Genomic DNA, 17929 nt, shown 5'->3' on the forward strand with positions numbered 1-17929 from the left:
ACCCTGCACCACGGGGTCAGGGCGCTGCCAGCCACACACACACAGAAGGGATGTGGGACAAGCTGAGTCCCATATGCAACTGGAAGTGAGGAGGATGCACAAACCCCCACCACTCTTGGGCTGCTGACAAACCCAAAGGGCTCTCATTTAGACCAGACTAAGGTTTCCCCAGCCCCAAACCTTCCCTGGGACAGAAATTTCCCCTAGAACTCTCCAGAAATGTGCCCCACCCATTTGCACACTCTCAGGGGTGGGGAGCTCACTACCTCAAGTCTGTTGTTAGAAATCCCACCTCCTTCCAGGAGTTGTAGGTAAACCTCTGTGCTCTCTGCTTGCCACTCCCCTACCCGGGGCACTGAGAGCACCAGAGAGGTCCCCCCACCCGTATTCACACACACCTCTGGAGTCTAGTCTCTCCCAAGCCCACCGTCCCCAATTTCTTCCACTTCTGGTTTTAAGTCATTCACGCATTCATTCCACAAACATGCATTGACCACCCACTATGTGCCCAGCTCTGGGCTGAAATCTAAGGAAACCACAGTGCATCACTTGGGATGTACCATGGAGAACAGGACATGCGAAAGATGTCTAATGTCACTGTCTTACTCTCAGACGACATTTGAGGGATAGCGATTGTGTCTCCTTTATTCACTGAGTTTACTAAGTGGGGAGCAGGTGTCTGGATAGGAATCGGGAAAATCCAGTCTCAGCCAACAGTTACAGTTAAATCAGTAAATCCAAAAAAGAAAAGTGAATGGGGTGCCTTTCCATCCATCAGCTGTATTACTCCCTATAAAGGGTCTCAAAAGCAATCTCTGTGCTTTTTTCCCCCCTCAGCCAAGAAAAGCATCCATGGAGCTCAAGTTTGAGGTGAAACCAGGCTCAGGGTCCACCTGTCCTCGTTGATCCTCGGATTTCTGTGTGAGCAGGTGAGTACCGTGTGGACCTGGTACCGACAGGTTCCATCAGCCTCTGCTGTGCAGAAGACCTGCCAGTGGGCTTTCCTGGGCTTGGGTTGTCACCACAAGGAGTCAGGAAGACTTTCGGGTTAAAAATGAAATTACTCGATTTTTTATAAAATACTCAAATGTTTAAAATCTAATTAGAATTCTTCTTTGCATCTGGTCCAAAACTAAGGTGATATAAAAAGATATACCTTACAAAGTCTTGCCCTCACCTTGTTTTCTTTCCATCCCATTCTCCTTCCTCTAGCCACCTATAGGTAATTACTTTGATTGGTTTATCATGCATTCTTACCGTTCTGGATTTTCTTTAAGTAAATGCAAGCAAATATATTTTCATTTCCCCTTTTACTTATACAAAACATTGTAGTACTCTATGCATTTTTCTCTGCCTTTTTTCCTTTAACATATACTGGAAATTTTTCTATTATTAGTGCATAGAGTACTTTGCTCTTTTTAGTGGTAAATAGTCTTAAAAACCAAGAGCTGGACACTAGGTATGCTCAGTGCCTCTGGAGTATCATTGCTTCTAAGACCTTTCAGTGGATATAGTAGTGTCAACTTAAAAAGCAAATTTGCCTGTTATTTCATCTGAAATTGAATTTATTTGGGAATAGCCAAAAGAATTGCAATTCAGGATATACATGCTATGGCAAACCACAGGCAAATCCAGAAAAGAAAGGAGGGGAGCTGCTTTTATAGAGAAGAGCAGGAGTAAGGAGGGGCTGTTCTAAAGGAAAATCCATTGGGAGAAAGTAAAGGTCAAGGCAGCAAAGGCTTCTCACTGGCTGAGCTGTGGCGTTTCTCGATGGCTGAGCTGCAGCGTTTCTCGATGGCTGAGCTGCCACGTTTCTGGTTGGCTTAGCTGCAGCGTTTCTCGATGGCTGAGCTACAGCGTTTCTCGATGGTTGAGCTGCAACGTGTTTCGTTGGTTGAGCTGTGATGTTTCTCATTGGCTAGGATGTTGTCAGGTGGAAAAAAAAATCTTGCTTCAGTAATAAAGCAGTTTTACTTCGTGTCCAAGACACAAGTCTCTGTCACTTCCTGTTTGGTGTAATTGACAATATGCGAGAGGGTGTGAGAGCTCCCACTACAGGCCTTCCTGACTCCAATTTAGTTAAGGTTTCTTTTATCAATTTCTGCAGCAGAGAATACGTAATTTTTAAATCATGAGTTTAACATGATATTTCTAATTCAACTTTACAGTGGTTTTTTGCTTAATTTTCTTTGATTTTATATTAATCTCTTATATGTTATACTAAAAATATTGCCTCTGAATAGCATTAATTTATTTACTTAATGATATTCTCCTTCAGTGTATATAAAAAATTACACCCAGAAGAGTCGCTGTCTTTACGTAGCAATCTCGCTTCTGGAAATATACTCTGAATGTAAACCTCCCAAAATACAAGACCACATCTACACACGATGGTTATTCACAGAAGCATTATTTCCAACAGCAAAAGAAGAGAAACAACTCAAATGTCCTTCAGGAGGAAACCAGCTGAATTAGCAATATACTTAGTTTTAAACTCAAATGTCCTTCAGGAGGAAACCAGCTGAATTAGCAATATACTTAGTTTTAAAGTCCCGTGAAAGCATTCTTTTTCAAACTCTGTTGTAGTCATGTTTCCAGTTTATATGCAAATTCGGTTCATTTAGTTATTTGTTTTCCATTTTGAGGATTGTGGTTGTATTTTTAAAATACGGTTCCGAAGTCAAAACTGTATAATGAGCCATATTTAGGGAATTCTAAATTCAATTCCTGTCTCCTCTTCTCAATTATTGTCCTACCCTTCTTGGTTACCGTTTGTATTCATGTTTTATCCTTTCAGCGTTTCTTTTGCAAATATAAGAAAATAGGTGTGTGTATACGTAAAAATATACATATGCAAAATATATGTGTGTATATATGTACATATATTTATATATATGTATTATATAAAATACATTTGTATTTTACATACAATTACATACAATACATATACATATAAAATGCAAATGTATATACATTTATATGTATACATATACATATGTATATATCCTGGCCTTTCCCTTCTTTTAAAAAGGAATCATTCCATACACTTTTGTACCTTGATGTTTTTCTCCTTATATTTATTGGGGATAATTATCTCTATAACTACCTAGAGATCTTATCACTTTTCAATGGCTGCATGATTCTTCACTAGGTGAATATCCCATAGTTTATTCAACCAGTTCCTATTGATGGTCATTTGTGTTGTTTCTACTCCTTTGCTGTTATAAATAATGTCACAGTGAATAGTCTTAGAGGAATATTTTAGTATTTCTGTATCTTTGAGATGGATTCCTAGTAGTGGGAATGATGGAGAAAGGATAAATATTTTTGCAGTTTTGCTTGATTATGGTAAATTTTCTTCTGTAGGAGTTGTACCCCAGCAGTGTATGAAAGTGCCTTTCCAGACAGACTTTCCAACAAAGGATTTTTATTGATCTGAAAGATAAGAAATAGTATCAGTATTTACCATCTACATCTCTGTTCTGTGACTAAGATCATTGATGATTCTACCAAGAGTGTTGTCCTTGAAATGGAAGTGGTGGAAACCAGAATGTCCTGTGTTGGGGACATGAGGAAATGAGACAGAGAATGCAAACACTTTGGCAGTGATGAGGGAGAGAGACTGGGAAGTAACTGGAAAGAAAACTATGCTCTTAGGATAGGTTTATTTCCCCAATACAAATACTGCACAGGGTTGAAATGGTGGGAGGAAGAGTCCAGGAGAGTGGGAGAGCTGGAAGGGGAAGGGTAGATAAGAGATCATCGATAGGCTTCAGATCCTAAAAAGGCAGGCGGGATGGAGCAAAGCACAGAGCTGCAGAGCACGGCCTTACAGAGAAGGGGAGACGGCTCCTGGTTTGTAACAGGAGAGGGAGGAAACCGTGGTGCAGGTTGTGATTTTGGTGACAAGACAGGAAAATGGACTCCTTAGGATGATTGCTTTGAGAAGTAAGAGGCAAGACCATCTGCTGAAAGTCAGAGTGTATTCATCGATACCTATTGCTGCATAGCAAATTATCCCAAACCTTAGTGACTTAAAACAACAATAACCATGTGTCATCTCACAGTTTTTGTGGTTCTGGAATTCAGGAGCAGCTTAGCTGGAAGGTTCTGTCTCAGGGACTTTCATGAGTTCACATCAAGATATCAGCTGGGGCTGCAGTCACCTGAAGGATTGACTTCCAAGGTGGTTCACTCACATGCTGGCACGGTGGTGCTGGCTGTTGGAGGCCTCAGTTCCTCTCCACGTAGGTCTCCCCACCAGGATGCTTGAGTGTCTTTGCAACATGGCAGTTGGCTTCCCTTAGAGCCAGCAGTCCAAGAGAACAAGGCGGAAGCTACAGTGCTTTCTAAGACCTAGCCTGAGAAGTCACCTCCACAATATTCTGTTGGTCACACAGGTCAGCCCTAATTCAATGTGAGTGTGACAACCAGGAGGCTCGAATCATTGAGGGCTATTTATGAAGCTGGTTACCATAGGGGAAAAGGTGACCATGTGAGAGATTTAGAGACATTAGAGAAGGTATGATGAGTAGGAAGCTTCAGAGACTTGTGGGATTGTCCTACAGGGTCAAGAGCTCTTTGCGTGGTGGAGACCATGTTTTTCTGGAGGTGGCAACGTGACATCTCTTGTGCAGGCTGGCCTGCCCAGATGTTGCCACGGAGCAGGCAGATTATTGGAATCATGCTTGGTTGGAGTTCTGCTGTACCAGAGTGAAGATAGGGGGTAGGGATAAGGAAATATGTTGAAATGAGACACAGTGAAATACAAGTTGGGTAAGTATGAAGTGAAGAGAGAAGGTAGTAGATGGACAACAATAAAGTAGGAGAGTGGGTAGACTGGAGCCATGTGTGGTAGAACACATGTCCTGAAAGGAGGAAATGAGTGAGCAGGGTAGATGTTTGGGAGTTTGGGTTCAGAGAGAGAAGTTTCTGAACTATTGTTCTAGATGGTAGAGCAGTGTTAGGTGATGACAAAGCCTGGGGTGGTGACCATGGAAATGTGTGGCCAAGATGGATGGGGACAAACTCCTAATACTGTGAGAGTCATCCTCATGGACGCTGACGTCATCCAAGTGAGGTGGGACTGGAGGTTGAAATAACAATGGGACTCAGGTGCCAAAGTCTCCGTGAACAGGGGTTGTAGCTGGGACTGTGATTGTGACAACCACGCGGATGGGAAGAATGTGCCCTGAGACTCAGGGAAGCCAAAGACTTAAAATGGGGGGAGCAGTAATGTATTGGTCATACCACTGGGGGCAGAAGACAAGTTTTGCCATCACATGGCCCTGAGTTCATCACCTGCTAAGCAAAATAAAGGCCCAGTATCAAATATATTATGTTTGAAGGAGGACATGACGGACGGGCTAAGACAGATTCGTCCTCAGTAACCTAGAGAGGGAGAGAGGCTGTGAATACTTTGTATTTTCCCATTTATTCCAGGGCCCTGTCCTGAATGCTCTGTGGGGATAAGAGGAGGAGCATCCTGGTTCTCCACTGCCCTGTTGTTCACGAACATTTACTGAATCACAGGATGGCGGCCATGGTTCTGTCCCCGACTTGTGGTAAGTTCTTGGGTCCTTACAGGCCTCAGAGTCCAGGCGCTAAAGGCCCCTGCACCACAGGGGAGGGGGCTGAGCAGGGGAGGTGGGAGTGGAGCCCCAGGATCCATGAGGTCACTGATATCTGATTATGTGGTTCTTGGGATTTGGGACTTCAGTGGTTTGAGTGTCTGTGGAGATGTCACCTGTGCGGTGACTGTGTGGGATCTCATGAATTTTACCTCTAATTCCTTCTATAAACTTGATGAAGTAACAATGATGCCCCTCCGAACATCAATTTCTTTATCTGTGAAATGGGAATAATCTGTGAACAGAGGGCATCCCTGGATTATTGTGACTCCTTCCTTCTTCTCCAGCTCAGTCTCCCCTGTACCCAGCCTCTCCTCGGAGAAGATGCACAGAGGAGGAAGGTCTTGTTCATGGCTTCCTGGCAAGCTGGTTACTGGTAAGTCAGATACTCCTTTCTCAAGATAATTATTCTTTTGACCAGAAATTGGACTTATCTTTTGTGGCCTGGAGCCTCACAGGCAAACCAGGTCCTAAGGCATCCCAGGATCTCCGAGCATCTGATGGAGGGTGAGGGGCTGCCCAGAAAATGTCAGCCTATGTCAACATTTTTTACATTTTCAAAGCTTCCTCCAGGGTCACCGTCTATATTGTGTTCTGCTGAGACTTTTAAAGGAAAGACATGACCGTGTCCTGTACTCAAGTAATTTATGACGGCTACTAGTGAGTATTTCTCTGTTTTCTTCAGTGTCCCAGCCTGTCAACCTTGGAGATTGAGAGAAATAAGATTACAGAGCCCACAGTCTTACTGGAAAAAGACAACTGTGTATGTGGTGGACATGCATCTAACCTTGGGAGTGGCTGGAAGTAAGTAGACTGGAGATGAGCATTGAGGGCTGAGCCTGGAAGCAAAGGAGAGCAGAGCTCAGCACCTGCCCAGACATCGTGTGTTTTGGGTTCCTCTTCCCTAGTTCTGTCATCCTCGGCCCTTTTCCTGTCAACATTGGTGAGGGTGGTCCTTGGCTAAGCCATGACGTTTGTGATGGTTTAAGACTTGGTGACCTTCGAGGATGTGGCTGTGGAGTTCACCCTGGAAGAGTGGGTATTGCTGGATGCTTCTCAGAGAACACTGTACAGGGATGTGATGCTGGAAAACTGCAGGAACCTCGCATCTCTTGGTAAGCCTGACATCATTCCTGCATTTATTTATTGACTCAGGTAACAAGGCTTTTTTTAATTCATGTAACATTCACAAAACAGAAAGACTGACCATTTTAACTATTTTAAATATACAGTTCAGTGGCTTTTAATAATGTCACAGTCTTGCGCAACCATCACCACTCTGTAATTCCAGAACCCTTTTATCACACCCATGATCATTAAGTAGTTACTCCCCAGTCCTGCCTACCCCCAGCCACTGGCTACCACTAATTTACTTTCTGTCTCTGTGGATTTACCTATTCTAGACATTGTATATAAATGAATCATACAATATATGGGCTTTGGTGTCTGGCTTCTTTTGTTCAGCATAATGTTTTTAAGATTCATCCATGTTGTAGTGTGTATCAGGCTTCGTTCCTTTTTATGGCTGAATGTATTCCATTGTGCATATATACCACTTGTTGTGTATCCACTCATCTGTTGATGGACATTTTAGCTATTGTGAATAGTGCTGCTACGAACATTCGTGTACAAATTTTTCCTTGAACAGTTGTTTTCAGTTCTTTCAGGTATAAACTTAGGAATGGAATTACTGGGTCATATAGTCATTCTATGTTTTAACTTTTTGAGGAAGCTCTAAACTGTTTGGCAGAGTACCTGCTGTCTTGACATGAGTACAGCCATGATTGGCCGCTCCGTTGACCTACAGCCACCAGCACAAACAGAAATACAAAGCTGCTTTCTGTGTGGTGGGAACTGGCCCTTCTCCCACAGAGAGAGTCGCAAGTTGTAACATTTCAAGGCTCTTGGAGCGTCGTAGCACAGGATGGACTGGCCATCTGTGCCGGGCTGGGACGATAACCAAAGAGAACAATACACGTACACAACTACTGGGCTGGGATGTTAGCCAGGGGGCTCAGTGCACGTAAGCCACTGATAACCATTTTGTGCATGGGAACACTAAATGCTTGCTCTGCAAACTCTGTAATTGCTTACTCTGAAAATTACTGATGGTATAAAAACTACTGGAGACTGAGACCCGGAGAGAGTTCCACCTGTGGAAGGGACACCTTGCCCAGGACGTGTGATCCTTGCGCAGCCGCGTCGATTGACAGGGCTCTCCTGGCAGTGGGGCGTGGATGTTGTGAGTAACTGATTTGATGTGAAGTAATTGATTTGATATGAAGCAATTGATTTGATGTGTTCTCTTTTCGGTCAACCTGGTGTTTCTCTTTCGGGTTGATTTGTGTCATTTCTCTTCAGCCGATGTGGGTGTTTTCCCTTTCCAGTCGGGCTGATGTTTTTTTTCCCTCTTAATATTTGACCTATTTGATCTGTTTGCAGACTGTCGCCTTTACTATCCTCTATATAATAAAATATACCTTCAGTCCATTTGTTTGGAGTGGAAAGTGTCTTTTACGTCTCCGATCGAATCCCCGAACCTCTCATAACACCTGTGCACCATTTACATTCCCTCCCACAATATGAGAGGGTTCCAATTTCTCCTCATTCTTAACCACACTTGTTTATTTTCCTTTTTTTTTTAATTAAAGCCATCCTTATAGATGTGAAGTGGTATATATCTCAATGTGGCTTTTATTTGCATTTCCCTAAAGAATAATGAGATAAGAATCATCTTCTCTTATGCTTGTTGGCCATTTCTATATTTTCTTTAGTAAAATGTGTATTCAAGTCTTTTGCCCATTTTAGGGGGAACAGGGTTGTCTGTCTTTTTGTTGTTGAGTTGTAAGAGTTCTTTATATCTTCTGGATGCTAGACATTTATCAAATATATGATTTGCAAATATTTCCTCTCATTCTATGCATTTCCTTTTCACTTTCTTGAAGGAGACTTTTGCTGCATATAGAATTTGTGGGTGATAGTTTGTTTTCTTTCAGAACTTTGTTTACTTATTTTTTTGTGTGTGAGGAAGACCAGCCCTCAGCTAACATCTGCTAATCCTCCTCCTTTTTGCTGAGGAAGACTGGCCCTGGGCTAACATGCGTGCCCATCTTCCTCTACTTTATATGGGACGTTGCCACAGCATGGCTTGACAAGCGGTGTGTCGGTGCGCGCCCGGGATCCGAACTTGCGAACCCTGGGCAACCAAAATGGAGCACGCGCACTTAACTGCTACACCACTGGGCAAGCCCCAATAATTTCTATCTTTTTGATGCTCTCTATTTGGTAAGAGTTCCATTTCCTTTAGTTCTTTGTACATGGTTTCCTTTATCTCTTCGAGCATACTTAAAATAGTTGATTTGAAGTCTTTGTCTGGAAAGTCCCTTCTTTGGGGACAATTTCTGTTAATTTCCTTTTCCTGTAATGGGCCAAGCACTTTTGTTTCTTTGCATGACTCATTTTTTTTGTTGTTGAAAACTGGACATCTGGCAATTCTGTAAATCAGATTTCCCCCTATCCCTAAGTTTTGTTGTTGTTGCTTGTAGTAGTTGGTGTTGTTTGTTTGGTGACATTTCTGAACTAATTTTGCAATGTCTGTATTAGTCATGTGTGGCCACTGAAGTCTCTGTTTTGTTAGTTTAATGGCCAGCTAGTGATTTGTCAGAGATTTCCTTAAATACCTAGAACCCAAAAACGCAGAGTCTTTGCAAATGGTCTCTGTGTATATTTTGGAGCAGGCTTTCAAAACTCAATCAGGCGATTGACAACTCTGTCTTAGCCTTCACTTCCTGCTTGTGCAGAGCAGGAAGGTCAATCAAAGGTGAGGGCTTAGTGCCTTCTCAGGTCTTTTCGGAGCATGCACCCAGCCCTGGGTATGTGCGTGGTCTTACGTATACCTAGGAATATGTGGGAGCTTTTCGAAGCCTTTTTTGTCCAAAACATCTTATTCCCTGCTTTCCTCTTAGACTTTTTTCTTAGTCTTTTGTTTGGTTCAATGGTTTTTCCTTGCCCCAGGCAGCAGTGGCTAATACATTTAAATGTGTTTGGCACATGCCCCGGCCCTCCACCCTTCATAGCCACCTCAGCACTGAGAGAGTTTGGAGTTAGACAAAATAAAAGCAAGCCCTTTGAGGCAGTCATTCAGGGAGCCACCAGACAGGTCAAAAAAAGCAACCACAGCTCTTTGAGAAGAAAATCCGTTCTGCTCCCTCCAGTAGTAGGAACACAGGCTGCTGTCTTCAAGGTGACTGCCATGGTGGGGAACAGGTGATGGGCCAGGGTCAGTTCAAGTGTCACAGAGCTCTCTTACCAAATTCACTTCTTTGTTTTGATTAAGCATTGTTCTGGTTGCTGTAAACTTCTTATAACTCTCCAGTGTTCCAATCAAGTTGATTCTGACAGTTTTTACCAGTTTATTTGCTGGTGTTTTGTAGAGTGTTGGACTTTGAGAGTTACCTACTCCACCACTGTCACTGACATCACTTCTTACAAGTCTTTCTTAAGCACCTTTATGTTCCTGGGTCTGTGCTAGGAATTAGGAATATGGTGGTGAATGAGGTCTGTGCTGGGAATTAGGAATTACGGAATTAGGTCCCTACCATCCTGGAGCTTGTGGTCTAATGCCTTCCCTATCAACTGAAGATCTACTCCTTGGCCTGACTTCAAGTTCTCCATGGATAAAAGCTTTGGGGCTTTTAAGTCTGTATTTGAAACTGGGCATGAACTTCTGGGACCAGTTATCCCCCGTCATCCTGGATATTGACTGAGGATGCTTACATTTTTTTTTCTTGGTGAAAGATAGTTTTACTATATTTGTTAGAATTTAAGGATAATTGTACTGCTGCTCCTAAAGTCACACTTGCTCATCTATAGAAGTGTGGGCCTCAGTTCCATGGTGAGGCTTCTTGTCCCATGCAGAGTCCCCTACATCATATGTCTTTTCTCCATGTATAGGGAATCAAGTTGATAAACCTAGTCTGCTCTCCGAATTGGAGCAAGAAGATAAAGTGAGGACAGAGGAAAGAGGAATTCTCCCAGGCACCTGGCCGGGTGAGCACTAGGTATATATGAGTCTTTGTCAGGAACCTCTCTGGCCTGTGGCTTGACAGTTTGGAGTATTACATTAGGAAATGTCCATCAGACACATTTGTAAAATGCCCTTTTTTTCTGACAAGAAGGCCAAAAACGTTTAGTATGAGCCTCCTCGTGGACCTCCTTTTCTTTTTCTCTAACTTTCTGTTCATTATCTCATACTTTACTTTGGCCTCAGAGGGGGGAAAAAGATCTCTCTCTTCCTTCTTAAATTTAAGTCTCATATGAGCTCTTTGTCTAGTTCCTTCTCACTTTACATTCCTGACAATTCCTTCTTTCCATCAGCATCAATTTCAATATTTCTAGAGTCTTCTTTAATACAAACCTAAAATTTTCACACTCGTGTCCCTTTCATTGCAAACCTCCTGAAAATCTCTAACCCCTTCGGGTCTCCCTTCACTAACACGTGCATTTTACCTTTTCTTTCCTTTATCAACTTAAATTTCTTTTCAATTTGTTTCGGATTTGGAGACTCTTACTTAAAGTCCAAGGGTTAACTTCTAAGCAGCATGTTTTCAGAGAAGAACAATCTAAAGGTTTAAAAATGGTAAGATTTCTGATTTTCCACAGTAGGAAAATACCATAAATTAGAAAAGCCACAAAGTTACCAAGGGATTCATTTTCCCAAGAAAAAGTTGTCCCTCTGGAGAGATACCCTGAAACTCTTGTGAATTTGGAGAGAAGCATAAGTTATCTCCAAAATGTTTTCTTCCCTGAGTGTTCACAAAAGTAAATGTTTCCATAAATGTGACTCAGATATTGAGTGTTTCAAACATAAATTTGTCTTAAACTTATCAGAAGATGGTCTGTGAATCTGATAAGGACTTATGGCAAAGCATCCATCTTTTTTAACTTCTGAGAACTCAAACCAGCAGAAATCATATACAGGCACTCAAAGTGGCAAAAACACCAATTATAATGATGTTATACATAGCAGAATTCCTGGAAGAAAAATTCCTATGATAGCATTGAATATTAAAAATATTATAAATTATAGTTAGCATTCATTTCTTAATCAACAGGAGAGAAGTCATCTTGGAGTGAAACTCAACGAGTGTAATCAGTGTTTTAAAGTCTTCAGCACAAAATCTAATCTTATTCAGCACAAGAGAATTCATACTGGAGAAAAACCCTATGATTGCAATCAATGTGGCAAATCCTTCAGCAGCAGTTCTTACCTCACTGTTCATAAGAGAATACATAATGGGGAGAAACCCTATGAATGCAGTGACTGTGCGAAAGCCTTCAGTAATCCCTCATCCCTTAGACTGCATGTGAGAATTCACACTGGAGAAAAGCCTTATGAATGTAACCAGTGTTTTCACGTCTTCCGCACTAGATGTATCCTTAAAAGGCACAGGAGAGTTCATACTGGGGAGAATCGTTACGAATGTAATCACTGTGGAAAGGCTTCAGCATGAGCTCCTCCCTTACTGTCCACAATAGAATGCATACAGGGGAGAAACCTTATGAATGTCATGATTGTTGTAGAGCCTTTAGGAAGAGCTCACATCTGACACAGCATGTGAGAACTCATACTGGAGAAAAACTGTGAGTCTAATGAGTGTGGGAAATCCTTCACCAGTAGTTTTTCTCTTACTGTGCACAAGAGAATACATTACAGAGAGAAACCCTATGAGTGCAGTGACTGTGGGAAAGCTTTAAATAATCTCTCATCTGTTAAGAAACATGTGAGAACTCACACTGCAGAAAAACCCTATGAATGCAATCATTTTGGGAAATCTTTCACCACTAACTCTTACCTTTCTGTGCATAAGAGAATTCATAATAGGTAGATATGAATATAGTAACTGTGGGAAAGCATTCATTGATCTGCCATCTCTGGGGCATCTTCGGGACTCACATTGGATGTATAAATTATTTGTTGTGTAATAAATTATCCCTAAAATTTAGCGGTTCAAAACAACAAGCATTTATTATCTCACAATTTCTGTAGGTCAAGAGTTAAGGAATGGATTAGCTATGTAGTTCTAGCTCAGGATCTCTCATGAGAAGCAAGATGTCAACCAGAAATGCAGTCATCTAAAGTCTTTGGGACTGAAGGGTCCACTTCCAAGACAGCTTACTCACATCCCTGGCAAATTAGTGCCAGTTGTTGGCAGGGGTCCTTCAGTTTCTCCTTATGTAGGTCTCTCCATGGTGCTGAGTATCATCACAATATGGCAGCAGGTACCCTCCAAAGGAAGTGATCCAAAGGAGCCCATGCAGAAGCCGTAAGTCTTTTATGACCTAGCCTCAGAAGGCCATATTCTCTCTTCATCTGGATTGTGTTGGTCACCCAGACTGATCCTGCCACAGAGTGGGAGGGAACTACACAGGCTATGAATACCAGGAGACAGAGATCACTGGGAATCCTCTTGGAGTCTGGCCTTCAGTGAAGAAAAGCCTTCAGCACACCCTCATCCTTCTAATCTGATCAATATGGAGTAGCATTCAATAACCCACACGTTAACTCACTCTGGAGAGAAGCCTTCTAAGTGCACTGTATGTGGTAAAACCTTCAACACAAACTCTGACCCTACTGTGTGCCAGAAGATGACCTACTGGGGAGAAACCTAAAGAATGCAATGGCTATAGGAAAGCCTTTGGTGATAGCCCTAGGGAGTCACGTCACAATTTACACTAAGGGAAAACTCTATGAATATCATCAAAATGGAAAACCCTTCAGAGGACCCTCATCCCTTAAGACACACATGAGAAACACACTGCAGAGGAACACCCTGTATATAAGGAATGTGGAATGGCAAACACTGGCACTCTCCCCTCTAGTCTACACTGCTCTGTGCAGGTTGATGGACTATATCAAAGAGCTCATTTGCCTTAGGCTTCTGTTTGGGTTGGTCAGTGGGGAGCCCAGTTAGGAGATCAGAGGGTTGGAGGAGAGTGACTCCATGCCATGACTATATCCCTGCAGGAGAACTGGGGTCCGGGTGTTACCCTTGAGCTCTTCTCAGCCCCTGTGGTGCAGCTGTCTCCCGTTTCCCCACTATGACCCCAGACTCACTCCCTCCCCTCCCCTTTTCTTCCTTGCTCTTCCAGTGACTGAATATGCAGTATCCCTCTTTGGTTTCCCTACACCCTAGTCCTGTTAACATGAATCATTCTGGCCTAGTGACACATCAGTGCACGGAGAGCATAATGAAAAGTCTGTACCATTTCCTACAGGGGCCCCAAATAATCAGGATTCATCACATCACTGACCTCACCTTCCACCACTCTCCTATTTGCTCCATCCACTGTAGCCATACTGGTCTTGCTGCAGCTCCCTCACCCCAGTACAGTTCACTGTCAGGGTCTCTGTACTGCCTAGACTGATATCCCCCAATGTAGCCACATGGCTCACTCACAGTTCACTTAGGTCTCTGCTCAAGTGTGCCCTGAACAGAGAGACTTTCATTCTCACTCCAGATAAATGAGCAAGTCTCCAATTCCCACATTTCTTATCATTACTGGGAGATATTCGTCTCAATAGCACGTATCACTTCTCTGTCTCCTACCTTTGAAGTGGTGCAGACTGTATCTCTCTGTATTTACCATATCCACCTGATACTACAAATATTTAAGGCTAAGGTCTCTTTCTTGATTACAAGCTTCAGAGAAGAATCTCAAATTTTAGTATTTGATGGTATCTACCACACAGTACTTGCTCAATCATCTAAATTAAATAACTATCTGAGGACACAGAACTCTAGTTCTGAAAGCAGCAACAAGAGAGATGTGAAATAGCTAACAGAAGGTTTTCATTAAGAAAAGAGCCCCCTACTATTTTTGTGCCTTATGCCTCAGCTCTGAGAGATACTGTAGACATTAGATCCCAAAAGCCAGTAGCGCGTAATTACCCAGAACTTTTCACCTCTGTGTATTTTAATCCCAAAGATAACTTAGATCTCACTTAATCTATCCACACCAAGGAAACTTTGGAACGCAGTTTAACATTTACTTAAAGCTGACTTTTGACTAAGCAGTCACCTCATATCACAGGGACAGATAATATACTCTTAATTACGAAAAGCAATTTTCTCAGTCATTCATACATAAGAACTTGATTCTGGTACAAGAGATTCCTAGAGTGCCTCCTTAAAATCTGTGGTTCTGACCAGTCCATTCACATGGACTGTATTACACTCCCAGGGGTATCCCTCAATACAGGTAGCATTTATTCAGCTATGCTTCCTTTTTTCTCCTTCCTCCACCTGGGACTAAACCACACAAAAACTTCAGCAGAACACTGAATAAACCTCAGGGTAAAGAACTGCAAAGCTAGGATGTCCACCACATTCTCTTTATTAGGGAACTTGCACATCTTTGTTGGGGACTACGACCTCTGTAAAAAACCTTCCTCTCCATCATGCCTCTGGATACCATTTGTTCTTCCTTCTTTCCGAACTACATCATTTCTCATCATTATCAAGAGGACAAAACTTAAAGAGCTCTGTGAAAACCTGCCATACAGCCCACTACTTTAGTCCAATAATTTGCCCAATTCTATTTTCTTTCACCTCACTTGCATACCTACATGCCCCATGAATTTGAATATACTCACTTCCTTGACTGTCTATTTAAACCTGGCTATTCCATTATCACCTCTAGGTCATAATATCTTTCTCCAAGTTAATTTATAATTTTAAAACATGGCAAGATACTGAATGACTCCAGGTGAATAGCTTCATATATATGCATATGAATTTCATATGCATACAAATCTCCTGGGAATATTGTTAAAATGAAAATTTTGATTCCATAAATCTGGGACACACAGGGGAACTTTTAGATGAAGGAATCATTCTGACAGTACTGTGGCGGAGAATAAATGATTCTATGCATTTGTCAAAGGCCACAAAACTGTGTAGCACGGAGTGTATGTAATACGTGCAAGTTTAAAAAAAATCAACCCATGTGACTGAGTATCCCAGGATGGAATGCAAACTGTGACAAATGAATCTAACATTATTATAAATTTATGATATCACCATACTGAAGGGGGTTGGGGGGCAGAAGCTAACTTGAGTAACTTTGGAAAACGGGTGTTTTGACTAGAAACTGTAAGGCTAAATATAACAGGAACTGTACACTGTACGTAAACACTGTATTCTAGTTGGTAAATTTGTTTCTTCTGTGAGAATAGCCTAGAAATTCTGCAACTGCTTTACCCATATGCTGAGGGTGAAGAGTATGGATGGTAGGTAGAGGATGGTGGGAACCAAGTTTCTCTGTTGGAGATAGAAATTATAAAGGAGCAAGAAAGGAAGGTTAGGATGAATCCTGTAGTTCAGGATTATAGCTGGAGACATCAGTACAAACTCAAGTTTACCTTAATATGTATACAGATGGACAGATACAGAAAGAACTATAGATATGCCGACATACGTGGTTTACTATACATACATATGTTACTAGCTCTGTCTGCTTTGTCTGCTGAGAGGGCCTAGAAGTCGTGACACCTGAGTAGCAATGAGCATACCCCGCACCCAAATCTGCTTTCTAATACCCTTTTCTCCAATAAAAGGGACCAGAGCTCTTTGGAGAAATGAGTGACTCGAGGGCAAAAGAATGGGAATGTGTCAAAAGGACACAGAAGCCAACTCGACAGAAAGCTCACAATGGGCAAGGCTAGAACAATTTGAGCAACAAAATAAATTCATTGGATTATAGCCCAAAGTATAAAATACATATACATAAGTCCATGCTTATATAAATGAATGAGTGACTAAACGGGGGAGCAGTGACTTCTCTACAGAAGAACTCTATTATAATATATGTAGACACTCCCTCCCAGCAGGAGATGAACTTAATTCCCACTCCCTCCACCCCCTTGAGAGTGAGCCAGACACAGTCACTTGCTTCCAAAGAATACAGCACGGAAAGGGAAAAACAAACAGTAACTTTACCGTGGAGAAACCTGGCAAATACTACCTTGGCCAAGTGATGGACGTTAGCATCAACAGTAATGTCACGTGGATATTATGCTCCCCATACGATGTGACTGGAAGAACACTTCATCTCTGTGATATTCGTGCTAAAAACTGATAACCCTAGTTTATCCTAACAAAAATATCAGACTAATCCAAACTGGGGGACATTCTACAGGACACCTAGCCAGTACTTCTGATGACTGTTAAGGAAATCAAACAAAGGCTAAGAAACTCTCACAGAACAGAGGACACTAGAGAGAGCTGACAATTAAACATAACATGGTACCCTGGGTTGAATCCTGGAATAGAAAGAGGGCATTAATGGAAAAGTCAATGAAATCCAAGTGAAGTTTGAAATTTATTTTTTTTTTTGGTGAGAAAGATTAGCCCTGAGCTAACATCTGCTGCCAATCCTCCTCTTTTTGCTGAAGAAGACTGGCCCTGGGCTAACATCTGTGCCCATCTTCCTCCATTTTCTGTGGGACACTTGCCACAGCACGGCTTGATAAGTGGTGCATACGTCTGCGCCCAGGATCCGAACCTGCGAACCCTGGGCCGCGGAAGGAGAGCACGTGAACTTAACCACTACACCACCAGGCTGGCCCCAATAGCTTTTTTTTTTATTATTTTTTTTAATGGTTATAAATCTGGTTTCTCCTTCTAGAGAATGGGACTCATAATACTGTGAACATCACAGGAGTTTTGTGAGGATGAACTGTGATAAATTCACATAATGCACCATGTACTGTGCACCATGCCTGGCTCAGTCAGAGTTAAGAGCTCAATGATTATTGGTCGCATTATTGTTTCTAGAGCAATGAAATGTACCCAGCCTCTTGATGGCAGGGCCTATGACACCGTTCTTTGGGAGTTCCCAGAAAATAAAAACGATGTATAACAACATCAGTAACAAAAAAAGCGGCAAGGTGCTGAATGAACCGCTTCATATATATGCGTATGAATTTAATATGAAGACGAATTACTGGAGAATCTTGTTAAAATGAAGATTCTGATTCAGAAGGTCTGGGGTAGGGGCCAAGGTTTTACATTTTGAACAAGCTCCCAAGTGACGCCAATGCTGCTGGTCCAAGGACGGAAATTGGGGCTGCAACTTTTCTATTTCTGCATGTTTTTAAATTTTCCTTAAAAAAATACAAAAAAGTTTTCTCCATCTATTCTTTATCTCTTCACCACAAAAAAATACTCTTATTTTTAAACCCAACTATATCATATGTAACCCACCAGTCCTCAAGATCTTAAATAAGCAACTATTTC

General features: G+C 42.0%; 1 pseudogene; it reads left to right on the forward strand.

Moving 5' to 3' along the window:
- The window catches only part of LOC131401856 (adhesion G protein-coupled receptor E1-like), a 431573-nt pseudogene that overhangs the window by 103870 nt on the left and 309774 nt on the right, over positions 1 to 17929 (forward strand).

Source organism: Diceros bicornis (assembly GCF_020826845.1).
Source record: "Diceros bicornis minor isolate mBicDic1 chromosome 21 unlocalized genomic scaffold, mDicBic1.mat.cur SUPER_21_unloc_1, whole genome shotgun sequence".
NCBI classification, from domain to species: domain Eukaryota; kingdom Metazoa; phylum Chordata; class Mammalia; order Perissodactyla; family Rhinocerotidae; genus Diceros; species Diceros bicornis.